At 41.1% G+C, this 15,439-nt stretch overlaps 4 non-coding genes across 4 annotated transcripts; all 4 read right to left on the bottom strand.

The window, feature by feature from the left end:
- Positions 1 to 5,865: 5,865 nt before the first annotated feature.
- TRNAL-CAG (transfer RNA leucine (anticodon CAG)) lies at positions 5,866 to 5,948 on the bottom strand. Its single transcript has one exon. It is a non-coding gene; the product is annotated as a tRNA-Leu (tRNA).
- A 1,292-nt stretch (positions 5,949 to 7,240) lies between these two features.
- On the bottom strand, positions 7,241 to 7,313 carry TRNAF-GAA (transfer RNA phenylalanine (anticodon GAA)). Its single transcript has one exon. It is a non-coding gene; the product is annotated as a tRNA-Phe (tRNA).
- An 899-nt stretch (positions 7,314 to 8,212) lies between these two features.
- On the bottom strand, positions 8,213 to 8,295 carry TRNAL-CAG (transfer RNA leucine (anticodon CAG)). Its single transcript has one exon. It is a non-coding gene; the product is annotated as a tRNA-Leu (tRNA).
- Positions 8,296 to 9,667: 1,372 nt separating this feature from the next.
- TRNAL-CAG (transfer RNA leucine (anticodon CAG)) lies at positions 9,668 to 9,750 on the bottom strand. The gene has a single exon. It is a non-coding gene; the product is annotated as a tRNA-Leu (tRNA).
- Positions 9,751 to 15,439: the final 5,689 nt, after the last annotated feature.

The following is a 15,439-nucleotide window of genomic DNA, read 5'->3' as shown; positions in this document are numbered from 1 at the left end:
CGGTTCTGAGATTGTTTTTTCATGACATATTGGGCTTCATGTTAGTGGTAAATTTAGGTCAATAAATTCTGTGTTTATTTGTGATAAAAACGGAAATTTGGCGAAAATTTTGAAAATTTCGCAATTTTCACATTTAAAATTTTTATTCTGTTAAACCAGAGAGATATGTGACACAAAATAGTTAATAAATAACATTTCCCACATGTTTACTTTACATCAGCACAATTTTGGAAACAAAATTTTTTTTTGTTAGGAAGTTATAAGGGTTAAAATTTGACCAGCGATTTGTCATTTTTACAACGAAATTTACAAAACCATTTTTTTTAGGGACCACCTCACATTTGAAGTCAGTTTGAGGGGTCTATATGGCTGAAAATACCCAAAAGTGACACCATTCTAAAAACTGCACCCCTCAAGGTACTCAAAACCACATTCAAGAAGTTTATTAACCCTTCAGGTGCTTCACAGCAGCAGAAGCAACATGGAAGGAAAAAATGAACATTTAACTTTTTAGTCACAAAAATTATCTTTTAGCAACAATTTTTTTATTTTCCCAATGGTAAAAGGAGAAACTGAACCACGAAAGTTGTTGTCCAATTTGTCCTGAGTACGCTGATACCTCATATGTGGGGGTAAACCACTGTTTGGGCGCACGGCAGGGCTTGGAAGGGAAGGAGCGCCATTTGACTTTTTGAATGAAAAATTGGCTGCACTCTTTAGCGGACACCATGTCACGTTTGGAGAGCCCCTGTGTGCCTAAAAATTGGAGCTCCCCCACAAGTGACCCCATTTTGGAAACTAGACGCCCCAAGGAACTTATCTAGATGCATAGTGAGCACTTTGAACCCCCAGGTGCTTCACAAATTAATCTGTAAAAATGAAAAAGTACTTTTTTTTCACAAAAAAATTCTTTTAGCCTCAATTTTTTCATTTTCACATGGGCAACAGGATAAAATGGATCCTAAAATGTGTTGGGCAATTTCTCCTGAGTACACCAATACCTCACATGTGGGGGTAAACCACTGTTTGGGCACATGGTAAGGCTCGGAAGGGAAGGAGCGCCATTTGACTTTTTGAATGAAAAATTATTTCCATCGTTAGCGGACACCATGTCGCGTTTGGAGAGCTCCTGTGTGCCTAAACATTGGCGCTCCCCCACAAGTGACCCCATTTTGGAAACTAGACCCCCCAAGGAACTTATTTAGATGCCTAGTGAGCACTTTAAACCCTCAGGTGCTTCACAAATTGATCTGTAAAAATGAAAAAGTACTTTTTTTTCACAAAAAAATTCTTTTCGCCTCAATTTTTTCATTTTCACATAGGCAGTAGGGTAAAATGGATCATAAAATTTGTTGGGCAATTTCTCCCGAGTACGTCGATACCTCATATGTGGGGGTAAACCACTGTTTGGGCACTCGGCAGGGCTCGGAAGGGAAGGCGCGCCATTTGACTTTTTGAATGGAAAATTAGCTCCAATTGTTAGCGGACACCATGTCGCGTTTGGAGAGCCCCTGTGTGCCTAAACATTGGAGCTCCCCCACAAGTGACCCCATTTTGGAAACTAGACCCCCCAAGGAACTTATCTAGATGCATATTGAGCACTTTAAACCCCCAGGTGCTTCACAGAAGTTTATAACGCAGAGCCATGAAAATAAAAAATAATTTTTCTTTCCTCAAAAATGATTTTTAGCCTGGAATTTCCTATTTTGCCAAGGATAATAGGAGAAATTGGACCCCAAATATTGTTGTCCTGTTTGTCCTGAGTATGCAGATACCCAATATGTGGGGGTAAACCACTGTTTGGGCGCACGGCAGGTCTCGGAAGGGATGGCACGCCATTTGGCTTTTTAAATGGAAAATTAGCTCCAATCATTAGCGGACACCATGTCACGTTTGGAGAGCCCCTGTGTGCCTAAACATTGGAGATCCCCCAGAAATGACACCATTTTGGAAACTAGACCCCCAAAGGAACTAATCTAGATGTGTGGTGAGGACTTTGAACCCCCAAGTGCTTCACAGAAGTTTATAACGCAGAGCCATGAAAAAAAAAAAATTATTTTCTCAAAAATGATCTTTTAGCCTGCAATTTTTTATTTTCCCAAGGGTAACAGGAGAAATTTGACCCCAAAAGTTGTTGTCCAGTTTCTCCTGAGTACGATGATACCCCATATGTGGGGGTAAATCACTGTTTGGGCACATGCCGGGGCTCGGAAGTGAAGTAGTGACGTTTTGAAATGCAGACTTTGATGGAATGCTCTGTGGGCGTCACGTTGCGTTTGCAGAGCCCCTGATGTGGCTTAACAGTAGAAACATCCAACAAGTGACCCCATTTTGGAAACTAGACCCCCAAAGAAACTTATCTAGATGTGTGGTGAGCACTTTGAACCCCCAAGTGCTTCATAGAAGTTTATAATGCAGAGCCGTGAAAATAATAAATACGTTTTCTTTCCTCAAAAATAATTATTTAGCCCAGAATTTTTTATTTTCCCAAGGGTTACAGAAGAAACTGGACCCCAAAAGTTGTTGTCCAGTTTCTCCTGAGTACGCTGATACCCCATATGTGGGGGTAAACCACTGTTTGGGCACATGCCGAGGCTCGGAAGTGAAGTAGTGACGTTTTGAAATGCAGACTTTGATGGAATGCTCTGTGGGCGTCACGTTGCGTTTGCAGAGCCCCTGATGTGGCTTAACAGTAGAAACCCCCCACAAGTGACCGCATTTTGGAAACTATACCCCGAAAGGAACTTATCTAGATGTGTGGTGAGCACTTTGAACCCCCCAAGCGCTTCATAGAAGTTTATAATGCAGAGCCGTGAAAATAATAAATACGTTTTCTTTCCTCAAAAATAATTATTTAGCCCAGAATTTTTTAATTTTCCCAAGGGTAACTGGAGAAATTTGACCCCAATATTTGTTGTCCAGTTTCTCCTGAGTACGGTAATACCCCATATGTGGGGGTAAACTACTGTTTGGGCACATGCCGGGGCTTGGAATTGAAGTAGTGACGTTTTGAAATGCAGACTTTGATGGAATGCTCTGCGGGCGTCACGTTGCGTTTGCAGAGCCCCTGATGTGCCTAAACAGTAGAAACCCCCCACAAGTGACCCCATTTTGGAAACTAGACCCCGAAAGGAACTTATCTAGATGTGTGGTGAGCACTTTGAACCCCCAAGTGCTTCATAGAAGTTTATAATGCAGAGCCGTGAAAATAATAAATACGTTTTCTTTCCTCAAAAATAATTATTTAGCCCAGAATTTTTTATTTTCCCAAGGGTTACAGGAGAAATTGGACCCCAAAAGTTGTTGTCCAGTTTCTACTGAGTATGCTGATACCCCATGAGTGGGGGTAAACCACTGTTTGGGCACACGTCGGGGCTCAGAAGGGAAGTAGTGACTTTTGAAATGCAGACTTTGATGGAATGGTCTGCGGGTGTCACGTTGCGTTTGCAGAGCCCCTGGTGTGCCTAAACAGTAGAAACCCCCACAAGTGACCCCATTTTAGAAATTAGACCCCCCCAAGGAACTTATCTAGATATGTGGTGAGCACTTTGAACCCCCAAGTGCTTCACAGACGTTTACAACCCAGAGCCGTGAAAATAAAAAATCATTTTTCTTTCCTCAAAAATTATGTTTTAGCAAGCATTTTTTTTGATTCACAAGGGTAACAGGAGAAATTGGACCCCAGTAATTGTTGCGCAGTTTGTCCTGAGTATGCTGGTACCCCATATGTGGGGGTAAACCACTGTTTGGGCACACGTCAGGGCTCGGAAGTGAGGGAGCACCATTTGACTTTTTGAATACGAGATTGGCTGGAATCAATGGTGGCGCCATGTTGCGTTTGGAGACCCCTGATGTGCCTAAACAGTGGTAAACCCTCAATTCTACCTCCAACACTAACCCCAACACACCCCTAACCCTAATCCCAACTGTAGCCATAACCCTAAACACAACCCTAACCGCAACACATGCCTAACCACAACCCTAACCCCAACACACCCCTAACCATAACCACAACCCTAATTCCAACCCTAACCCTAAGGCTATGTGCCCACGTTGCGGATTCGTGTGAGATATTTTCGCACCATTTTTGAAAAATCCGCGGGTAAAAGGCACTGCGTTTTACCTGCGGATTTTCCGCGGATTTCCAGTGTTTTTTGTGCGGATTTCACCTGCAGATTCCTATTGAGGAACAGGTGTAAAACGCTGCGGAATCCGCACAAAGAATTGACATGCTGCGGAAAATACAACGCAGCGTTTCCGCGCGGTATTTTCCGCACCATGGGCACAGCGGATTTGGTTTTTCATATGTTTACATGGTACTGTAAACCTGATGGAACTCTGCTGCGGATCCGCAGCCAAATCCGCACCGTGTGCACATAGCCTAATTCTAAAGGTATGTGCACACGCTGCGGAAAACGCTGCGGATCCGCAGCAGTTTCCCATGAGTTTACAGTTCAATGTAAACCTACGGGAAACAAAAATCGCTGTACACATGCTGCGGAAAAACTGCACGGAAACGCAGCGGTTTACATTCCGCAGCATGTCACTTCTTTGTGCGGATTCCGCAGCGGTTTTACAACTGCTCAAATAGAGAATCGCAGTTGTAAAACCGCAGTGAAATGCGCAGAAAAACCGCGGTAAATCCGCCATAAATCCGCAGCGGTTTAGCACTGCGGATTTATCAAATCCGCAGCGGAAAAATCCGCAGAGGACCAGAATACGTGTGCACATACCGAAACCCTAACCCTAGCCCTAACCCTAACCCTACCCCTAGCCCTAACCCTAACCCTAACCCTAACCCTACCCCTAACCCTACCCCTACCCCTACCCCTACCCCTAGCCCTAACCCTAACCCTACCCCTAACCCTACCCCTAACCCTAACCCTATTCTAACATTAGTGGAAAAAAAAAATTTCTTTATTTTTTTATTGTCCCTACCTATGGGGGTGACAAAGGGGGGGGGTCATTTATTATTTTTTTTATTTTGATCACTGAGATATGATCTATCTCAGTGATCAAAATGCACTTTGGAACAAATCTGCCGGCCGGCAGATTCGGCGGGCGCACTGCGCATGCGCCCGCCATTTTGGAAGATGGCGGCGCCCAGGGAGAAGACGGACGGGACCCCGGCTGGATCGGTAAGTATGATGGGGTGGGGGGGGACCACGGGGGGGATCGGAGCACGGGGGAGAATCGGAGTGCGGGAGGGGTGGAACGGAGCACGGGGGGCGTGGAACGGAGCACGGGGGGGCTGGAATGGAGCACGGGGGGTGGAACGGAGCACCGGGGGGGGGTGGATCGGAGTGCAGGGGGGGTGATTGGAGCACGGGGGAGCGGACAAGAGCACGGGGGGAGCGGAGCACAGGACGGAGGGGAGCCGGAGCAGTGTACCGGCCAGATCGGAGGGCTGGGGGGGCGATCGGAGGGGTGGGGTGGGGGCACACTAGTATTTCCAGCCATGGCCGATGATATTTCAGCATCGGCCATGGCTGGATTGTAATATTTCACCCGTTATAATAGGTGAAATATTACAAATCGCTCTGATTGGCAGTTTCACTTTCAACAGCCAATCAGAGCGATCGTAGCCACGAGGGGGTGAAGCCACCCCCCCTGGGTTAAACTACCACTCCCCCTGTCCCTGCAGATCGGGTGAAATGGGAGTTAACCCTTTCACCGGATCTGCAGGGACGCGATCTTTCAATGACGCCGCATAGGCGTCATGGGTCGGAATGGCACCGACTTTCATGACGCCTACGTGGTGTCATGGGTCGGGAAGGGGTTAAGGCCCATTGCTAAGTTTGGTTTGAGCCCCATCTAATCAATAACTGAAGGGAATCTGTATAGTTTCATGAAATGAAAAGGTGATGTCAGAAGTGGGATTTGAACCCACGCCTCCAAGAGAGACTGCGACCTGAACGCAGCGCCTTAGACCGCTCGGCCATCCTGACTTCTTGTGGATTTTGTACCTTTAACTTTAGGAGTGTTTGACACGGCAAATGTCAAGCGAAACCCCTGAAAATGTATATTTTTATTTTTGCTTTGACTAGTTTTTGCAGCATGATTTCTATTTGAAACTCCTGCCATTTTGTTGTACATGTTTAATAACTTTCATTAACAGCTAACATATGCACATAAAACCTATTTCACAATCCTAGAGTTCTGTTTATAGATGACAATTTCAGATTCACCCCAAAAACTCCCAGGTAGTCATAACTTTGGGATCAGGTTTTTTAAGGCCCATTGCTAAGTTTGGTTTGAGCCCCATCTAATCAATCAATAATTAATATTACAGTTTTTATTTCTTTACATTTGTTTAAACTATTAGTTATCAAGCCTATTTTGAGCTAAAAGGCCAAGCCCCATTTGTTAAAAAATATGACATGTATCACTTTATGCAGTAATAACTCTGGAATGCTTCTACATATCCCCGTAATTCTGAAAGTGTTTTTTTGTGACACATTGTACTTTACATTAACTGTAAATTTAGGTCAATAAACTTTTAGTTTTTTTCTGTGAAAATATCTAAAGTTTGCTTAAAATTTTGAAATATTAGTCATTTTTGTTCTTTGACTGCTTATACCCTTAAACCAACTTGTCGCAACACACAAAAACATTAATAAATAGCATTTTTCATGTGTGTACTTTTTGTCAGCATTAATTTTCAAACCTCCTTTTATTTTGTTAGGATGTTAGAAATGTTAGATTTCTCACAAAATGCGGTGATGCATCATATTTCTTCAGAAACTACCTTTTGGCCACACAGCAGGGTTTTGAAAATAAGAGCACTATTCGGGTTTTGGAATGCAGATTTTGCAAGAATAGTTTGCGGTAAAATTTTCAGAGTACCAAACGTACCAAAACAGCAGAAACCCCCCCCAAAGTGACCCCATTTTAGAAATTACTTCTCACAATGAATTCATATACACCACAGCATTTCATAGTCAAACATACATGGCTGAAATCATTCAGCTAGTGTCTGATACATGATGCCTGTATCAGCTATCCGGTTCCCATTAAATCCTCTTACAGCTTAGTGAAATGGAAATAAACAAAATAGAGGAAAAATAAAAAAAAATAATAATTTGCTCAAAAGGAAAAGCTCCCATTTCTCATCTTTTCAACATTTTATTTTCTGTAGATAGTTAAGATTTTTAGGCCTTTTTTCATTTACTTTAAGTCATCAGCCCATGTGCTTTGTTCATTTTCTCCTTAAAATGCAAACAGTGAAGAAAAAGTATGTTGCCGATACCCGAGATCGAACCAGGGACCTTTAGATTTTCAGTCTAACGCTCTCCCAACTGAGCTATTTCGGCCAAACACAAACAACTTTAGGAGTGTTTGACACTCGGCAAATGTCAAGCAAAACCCCTGAAAATGTATATTTTTATTTTTGCTTTGACTAGTTTTTGCAGCATGATTTCTATTTGAAACTCCTGCCATTTTGTTGTACATGTTTAATAACTTTCATTAACTCTTTGTGAATGAGTAGAAAAAAAATGCAATTTTGACAGATTTTTTTACATTTCCAATTTGACTCTATTCATCACGTTCATTCTAACCCTGTGTTTATGAGACAGGTGATGGTTGCACATAAAACACAATGTGCATGCATAATGTTACATCAAGTTTTATTTGATATTAGATGCAAATAATTGGAGCAAAAAAGGAGACAAAAATTTAGAGAAAATATTTTAATGATTGTTAACTTTCAATGTGAAAACGTTTGTCCCAAAATGTGCTGAAACTTAGATGTCAGTATCGCATGCGCATTTCAGACTTTTTAATCTATGATTACCTACTTTTTCAGCTTTTGTTTATTAAGTACTGTTATGGTCTATTGAGGAATGAGGTAAACAAATATGAAATTAGACTTACCTGCAATTCAGTTTATAGAAATCTCCCAGAACAGCCCCATAGGATGTGGAATCTCCGACCTAATAGGGAAAGAGAACACAAAGAGGTGAAATAATCCTCCCCATTCACCGCCCATAGTATTTTTATGGTGCCAAGACAGCTAACATATGCACATAAAACCTATTTCACAATCCTAGAGTTCCGTTTATAGATGACAATTTCAGATTCACCCCAAAAACTCCCAGGTAGTCATAACTTTGGGATCAGGTTTTTTAAGGCCCATTGCAAAGTTTGGTTTGAGCCCCATCTAATCAATAACTGAAGGGAATCTGTATAGTTTCATTAAACGAAAAATTGATGTCAGAAGTGGGATTTGAACCCACGCCTCCAAGAGAGACTGCGACCTGAACGCAGCGCCTTAGACCGCTCGGCCATCCTAACTTCTAGTGGATTTTGTACCTTAACTCTTTCCAAATTAGTCAGCAGAAATATGACCATCAATTGTCATTGAAAATTATTTTAAAATAATTAATATTACAGTTTTTATTTCTATACATTTGTTTAAACTATTAGTTATCAAGCCTATTTTGAGCTAAAAGGCCAAGCCCCATTTGTTAAAAAATATGACATGTATCACTTTATGCAGTAATAACTCTGGAATGCTTCTACATATCCCCGTAATTCTGAAAGTGTTTTTTTGTGACACATTGTACTTTACATTAACTGTAAATTTAGGTCAATAAACTTTTAGTTTTTTTCTGTGAAAATATCTAAAGTTTGCTTAAAATTTTGAAATATTAATCATTTTTGTTCTTTGTCTGCTTATACCCTTAAACCAACTTGTCGCAACACACAAAAACATTAATAAATAGCATTTTTCATGTGTGTACTTTTTGTCAGCATTAATTTTCAAACCTCCTTTTATTTTGTTAGGATGTTAGAAATGTTAGATTCCTCACAAAATGCGGTGATGCATCATATTTCTTCAGAAACTACCATTTGGCCACACAGCAGGGCTTTTAAAATAAGAGCACTATTCGGGTTTTGGAATGCAGATTTTGCAAGAATAGTTTGCGGTAAAATTTTCAGAGTACCAAACGTACCAAAACAGCAGAAACCCCCCCAAAGTAACCCCATTTTAGAAATTACTTCTCACAATAAATTCATATACACCACAGCATTTCATAGTCAAACATACATGGCTGAAATCATTCAGCTAGTGTCTGATACATGATGCCTGTATTAGCTATCCGGTTCCCATTAAATCCTCTTACAGCTTAGTGAAATGGAAATAAACAAAATAGAGGAAAAATGTGAAAACGTTTGTCCCAAAATTTGCTGAAACTTAGATGTCAGTATTGCATGCGCATTTCAGACTTTTTAATCTATGATTACCTACTTTTTCAGCTTTTGTTTATTAAGTAATGTTATGGTCTATTGAGGAATGAGGTAAACAAATATGAAATTAGACTTACCTGCAATTCAGTTTATAGAAATCTCCCAGAACAGCCCCATAGGATGTGGAATCTCCGACCTAATAGGGAAAGAGAACACAAAGAGGTGAAATAATCCTCCCCATTCACCACCCATAGTATTTTTACGGTGCCAAGACAGCTAACATATGCACATATAAACCTATTTCACAATCATAGAGTTCCGTTTATAGATGACAATTTCAGATTCACCCCAAAAACTCCCAGGTAGTCATAACTTTGGGATCAGGTTTTTTAAGGCCCATTGCTAAGTTTGGTTTGAGCCCCATCTAATCAATAACTGAAGGGAATCTGTATAGTTTCATGAAACGAAAAGGTGATGTCAGAAGTGGGATTTGAACCCACGCCTCCAAGAGAGACTGCGACCTGAACGCAGCGCCTTAGACCGCTCGGCCATCCTGACTTTTTGTGGATTTTGTACCTTTAACTTTAGGAGTGTTTGACACGGCAAATGTCAAGCGAAACCCCTGAAAATGTATATTTTTATTTTTGCTTTGACTAGTTTTTGCAGCATGATTTCTATTTGAAACTCCTGCCATTTTGTTGTACATGTTTAATAACTTTCATTAACAGCTAACATATGCACATAAAACCTATTTCACAATCCTAGAGTTCTGTTTATAGATGACAATTTCAGATTCACCCCCAAAACTCCCAGGTAGTCATAACTTTGGGATCAGGTTTTTTAAGGCCCATTGCTAAGTTTGGTTTGAGCCCCATCTAATCAATCAATAATTAATATTACAGTTTTTATTTCTTTACATTTGTTTAAACTATTAGTTATCAAGCCTATTTTGAGCTAAAAGGCCAAGCCCCATTTGTTAAAAAATATGACATGTATCACTTTATGCAGTAATAACTCTGGAATGCTTCTACATATCCCCGTAATTCTGAAAGTGTTTTTTGTGACACATTGTACTTTACATTAACTGTAAATTTAGGTCAATAAACTTTTAGTTTTTTTCTGTGAAAATATCTAAAGTTTGCTTAAAATTTTGAAATATTAGTCATTTTTGTTCTTTGTCTGCTTATACCCTTAAACCAACTTGTCGCAACACACAAAAACATTAATAAATAGCATTTTTCATGTGTGTACATTTTGTCAGCATTAATTTTCAAACCTCCTTTTATTTTGTTAGGATGTTAGAAATGTTAGATTTCTCACAAAATGCGGTGATGCATCATATTTCTTCAGAAACTACCATTTGGCCACACAGCAGGGCTTTTAAAATTAGAGCACTATTCGGGTTTTGGAATGCAGATTTTGCAAGAATAGTTTGCGGTAAAATTTTCAGAGTACCAAACGTACCAAAACAGCAGAAACCCCCCCCCAAAGTGACCCCATTTTAGAAATTACTTCTCACAATAAATTCATATACACCACAGCATTTCATAGTCAAACATACATGGCTGAAATCATTCAGCTAGTGTCTGATACATGATGCCTGTATTAGCTATCCAGTTCCCATTAAATCCTCTTACAGCTTAGTGAAATGGAAATAAACAAAATAGAGGAAAAATGTGAAAACGTTTGTCCCAAAATTTGCTGAAACTTAGATGTCAGTATTGCATGCGCATTTCAGACTTTTTAATCTATGATTACCTACTTTTTCAGCTTTTGTTTATTAAGTAATGTTATGGTCTATTGAGGAATGAGGTAAACAAATATGAAATTAGACTTACCTGCAATTCAGTTTATAGAAATCTCCCAGAACAGCCCCATAGGATGTGGAATCTCCGACCTAATAGGGAAAGAGAACACAAAGAGGTGAAATAATCCTCCCCATTCACCGCCCATAGTATTTTTATGGTGCCAAGACAGCTAACATATGCACATATAAACCTATTTCACAATCCTAGAGTTCCGTTTATAGATGACAATTTCAGATTCACCCCAAAACTCCCAGGTAGTCATAACTTTGGGATCAGGTTTTTTAACCCCTTCATGACCCAGCCTATTTTGACCTTAAAGACCTTGCCGTTTTTTGCAATTCTGACCAGTGTCCCTTTATGAGGTAATAACTCAGGAACGCTTCAACGGATCCTAGCGGTTCTGAGATTGTTTTTTCGTGACATATTGGGCTTCATGTTAGTGGTAAATTTAGGTCAATTAATTCTGCGTTTATTTGTGATAAAAACGGAAATTTGGCGAAAATTTTGAAAATTTCGCAATTTTCACATTTTAAATTTTTATTCTGTTAAACCAGAGAGATATGTGACACAAAATAGTTAATAAATAACATTTCCCACATGTTTACTTTACATCAGCACAATTTTGGAAACAAAATTTTTTTTGTTAGGAAGTTATAAGGGTTAAAATTTGACCAGCGATTTGTCATTTTTACAACGAAATTTACAAAACCATAATTTTTAGGGACCACCTCACATTTGAAGTCAGTTTGAGGGGTCTATATGGCTGAAAATACCCAAAAGTGACACCATTCTAAAAACTGCACCCCTCAAGGTACTCAAAACCACATTTAAGAAGTTTATTAACCCTTCAGGTGCTTCACAGCAGCAGAAGCAACATGGAAGGAAAAAATGAACATTTAACTTTTTAGTCACAAAAATTATCTTTTAGCAACAATTTTTTTATTTTCCCAATGGTAAAAGGAGAAACTGAACCACGAAAGTTGTTGTCCAATTTGTCCTGAGTACGCTGATACCTCATATGTGGGGGTAAACCACTGTTTGGGCGCACGGCAGGGCTTGGAAGGGAAGGAGCGCCATTTGACTTTTTGAATGAAAAATTGGCTGCACTCTTTAGCGGACACCATGTCACGTTTGGAGAGCCCCCGTGTGCCTAAAAATTGGAGCTCCCCCACAAGTGACCCCATTTTGGAAACTAGACGCCCCAAGGAACTTATCTAGATGCATAGTGAGCACTTTGAACCCCCAGGTGCTTCACAAATTAATCTGTAAAAATGAAAAAGTACTTTTTTTTCACAAAAAAATTCTTTTAGCCTCAATTTTTTCATTTTCACATGGGCAACAGGATAAAATGGATCCTAAAATGTGTTGGGCAATTTCTCCTGAGTACACCAATACCTCACATGTGGGGGTAAACCACTGTTTGGGCACATGGTAAGGCTCGGAAGGGAAGGAGCGCCATTTGACTTTTTGAATGAAAAATTATTTCCATCGTTAGCGGACACCATGTCGCGTTTGGAGAGCTCCTGTGTGCCTAAACATTGGCGCTCCCCCACAAGTGACCCCATTTTGGAAACTAGACCCCCCAAGGAACTTATTTAGATGCCTAGTGAGCACTTTAAACCCTCAGGTGCTTCACAAATTGATCTGTAAAAATGAAAAAGTACTTTTTTTTCACAAAAAAATTCTTTTCGCCTCAATTTTTTCATTTTCACATGGGCAGTAGGGTAAAATGGATCATAAAATTTGATGGGCAATTTCTCCCGAGTACGTTGATACCTCATATGTGGGGGTAAACCACTGTTTGGGCACTCGGCAGGGCTCGGAAGGGAAGGCGCGCCATTTGACTTTTTGAATGGAAAATTAGCTCCAATTGTTAGCGGACACCATGTCGCGTTTGGAGAGCCCCTGTGTGCCTAAACATTTGAGCTCCGCCACAAGTGACCCCATTTTGGAAACTAGACCCCCCAAGGAACTTATCTAGATGCATATTGAGCACTTTAAACCCCCAGGTGCTTCACAGAAGTTTATAACGCAGAGCCATGAAAATAAAAAATAATTTTTCTTTCCTCAAAAATGATTTTTTAGCCTGGAATTTCCTATTTTGCCAAGGATAATAGGAGAAATTGGACCCCAAATATTGTTGTCCTGTTTGTCCTGAGTACGCAGATACCCAATATGTGGGGGTAAACCACTGTTTGGGCGCACGGCAGGGCTCGGAAGGGATGGCACGCCATTTGGCTTTTTAAATGGAAAATTAGCTCCAATCATTAGCGGACACCATGTCACGTTTGGAGAGCCCCTGTGTGCCTAAACATTGGAGATCCCCCAGAAATGACACCATTTTGGAAACTAGACCCCCAAAGGAACTAATCTAGATGTGTGGTGAGGACTTTGAACCCCCAAGTGCTTCACAGAAGTTTATAACGCAGAGCCATGAAAAAAAAAAAATTATTTTCTCAAAAATGATCTTTTAGCCTGCAATTTTTTATTTTCCCAAGGGTAACAGGAGAAATTTGACCCCAAAAGTTGTTGTCCAGTTTCTCCTGAGTACGATGATACCCCATATGTGGGGGTAAATCACTGTTTGGGCACATGCCGGGGCTCGGAAGTGAAGTAGTGACGTTTTGAAATGCAGACTTTGATGGAATGCTCTGTGGGCGTCACGTTGCGTTTGCAGAGCCCCTGATGTGGCTTAACAGTAGAAACCCCCCACAAGTGACCGCATTTTGGAAACTATACCCCGAAAGGAACTTATCTAGATGTGTGGTGAGCACTTTGAACCCCCCAAGCGCTTCATAGAAGTTTATAATGCAGAGCCGTGAAAATAATAAATACGTTTTCTTTCCTCAAAAATAATTATTTAGCCCAGAATTTTTTAATTTTCCCAAGGGTAACTGGAGAAATTTGACCCCAATATTTGTTGTCCAGTTTCTCCTAAGTACGGTAATACCCCATATGTGGGGGTAAACTACTGTTTGGGCACATGCCGGGGCTTGGAATTGAAGTAGTGACGTTTGGAAATGCAGACTATGATGGAATGCTCTGCGGGCGTCACGTTGCGTTTGCAGAGCCCCTGATGTGCCTAAACAGTAGAAACCCCCCACAAGTGACCCCATTTTGGAAACTAGACCCCGAAAGGAACTTATCTAGATGTGTGGTGAGCACTTTGAACCCCCAAGTGCTTCATAGAAGTTTATAATGCAGAGCCGTGAAAATAATAAATACGTTTTCTTTCCTCAAAAATAATTATTTAGCCCAGAATTTTTTATTTTCCCAAGGGTTACAGGAGAAATTGGACCCCAAAAGTTGTTGTCCAGTTTCTACTGAGTACGCTGATACCCCATGAGTGGGGGTAAACCACTGTTTGGGCACACGTCGGGGCTCAGAAGGGAAGTAGTGACTTTTGAAATGCAGACTTTGATGGAATGGTCTGCGGGTGTCACGTTGCGTTTGCAGAGCCCCTGGTGTGCCTAAACAGTAGAAACCCCCACAAGTGACCCCATTTTAGAAATTAGACCCCCCAAGGAACTTATCTAGATATGTGGTGAGTAGTGTTGAGCGATACCGTCCGATACTTGAAAGTATCGGTATCGGATAGTATCGGCCGATACCCGAAAAATATCGGATATCGCCGATACCGATATCCGATACCAATACAAGTCAATGGGACATCAAGTATCGGAATGTATCCTCATGGATCCCAGGGTCTGAAGGAGAGGAAACTCTCCTTCAGGCCCTGGGATCCATATTAAAGTGTAAAATAAAGAATTAAAATAAAAAATATTGTTATATTCACCTCTCCGGCGGCCCCTGGACATCAGCGGGAGGATCCGGCGTCCGGCACGGCTTCTTTCTTCAAAATGCGCGCCTTCAGGACCTGTGGAATGACGTCCCGGCTTCTGATTGGTCGCGTGCCGCCCATGTGACCGCCACGCGACCAATCAGAAGCCGCGACGTCATTCCTCAGGTCCTAGAAGGCGCTCATTCTAGGACTTTAGCTGAGGAATGACGTCGCGGCTTCTGATTGGTCGCGTGGCGGTCACATGGGCGGCACGCGACCAATCAGAAGCCGGGACGTCATTCCACAGGTCCTAAAGGCGCGCATTTTGAAGAAAGAAGCCGTGCCGGACGCCGGATCCTCCCGTTGATGTCCAGGGGCCGCCGGAGAGGTGAATATAACAATATTTTTTATTTTAATTCTTTATTTTACACTTCCGATACCGATACCCGATATCACAAAAATATCGGATCTCGGTATCGGAATTCCGATACCGCAAGTATCGGCCGATACCCGATACTTGCGGTATCGGAATGCTCAACACTAGTGGTGAGCACTTTGAACCCCCAAGTGCTTCACAGACGTTTACAACGCAGAGCCGTGAAAATAAAAAATCATTTTTCTTTCCTCAAAAATTATGTTTTAGCAAGCATTTTTTTTG

The sequence above is a fragment of the Ranitomeya imitator genome, chromosome 10 (genome assembly GCF_032444005.1).
Source record: "Ranitomeya imitator isolate aRanImi1 chromosome 10, aRanImi1.pri, whole genome shotgun sequence".
In the NCBI taxonomy this organism is placed as follows: Eukaryota; Metazoa; Chordata; class Amphibia; order Anura; family Dendrobatidae; genus Ranitomeya; species Ranitomeya imitator.
This window is presented reverse-complemented; position numbering and strand designations above follow the sequence as displayed.